Source organism: Arachis duranensis, chromosome 4, assembly GCF_000817695.3.
Source record: "Arachis duranensis cultivar V14167 chromosome 4, aradu.V14167.gnm2.J7QH, whole genome shotgun sequence".
Taxonomy (NCBI): domain Eukaryota; kingdom Viridiplantae; phylum Streptophyta; class Magnoliopsida; order Fabales; family Fabaceae; genus Arachis; species Arachis duranensis.
This window is the reverse complement of record NC_029775.3, coordinates 9,625,416-9,625,837: the sequence shown is the minus strand read 5'-3', so window position 1 is coordinate 9,625,837 and position 422 is coordinate 9,625,416.

Sequence of the window (422 nt, the reverse complement as noted above, 5' to 3'; positions counted from 1 at the left end):
ATTTAGTTCAAAGCTGCTTGCTTTGATGGGAGGTGTACAGATGCTACTCCCATATGCAGCTGTAATGGGGTTAGCATATGACCCCAGAGTCCTTTTGGACTGATTGATCCCACTTAAGTCCATAATGGAAAAAAGGGAAATGATAATGATTGCAAGGAGATAAATTTTGTTTTTTTTTTTGAATTAACGAAAAAAATAAAATAAAATAAAATAAAAGTAAAATAAGAATTCGAAAATCAAAAAGAAAATAAGATCAAAGCAAATTGAAAACTGAATCAATTAGTTAATTAAAAAGATTTTGAAAATAGCAATTAGAAAGATATGATTGAAAAATTTTTTTAAAAAAGATTTGATTTTTGAAAAGAGGAAAGAGAAAAACACAAAAAGACACCAAACTTAGAATTTTTAGAAAATCAAACACT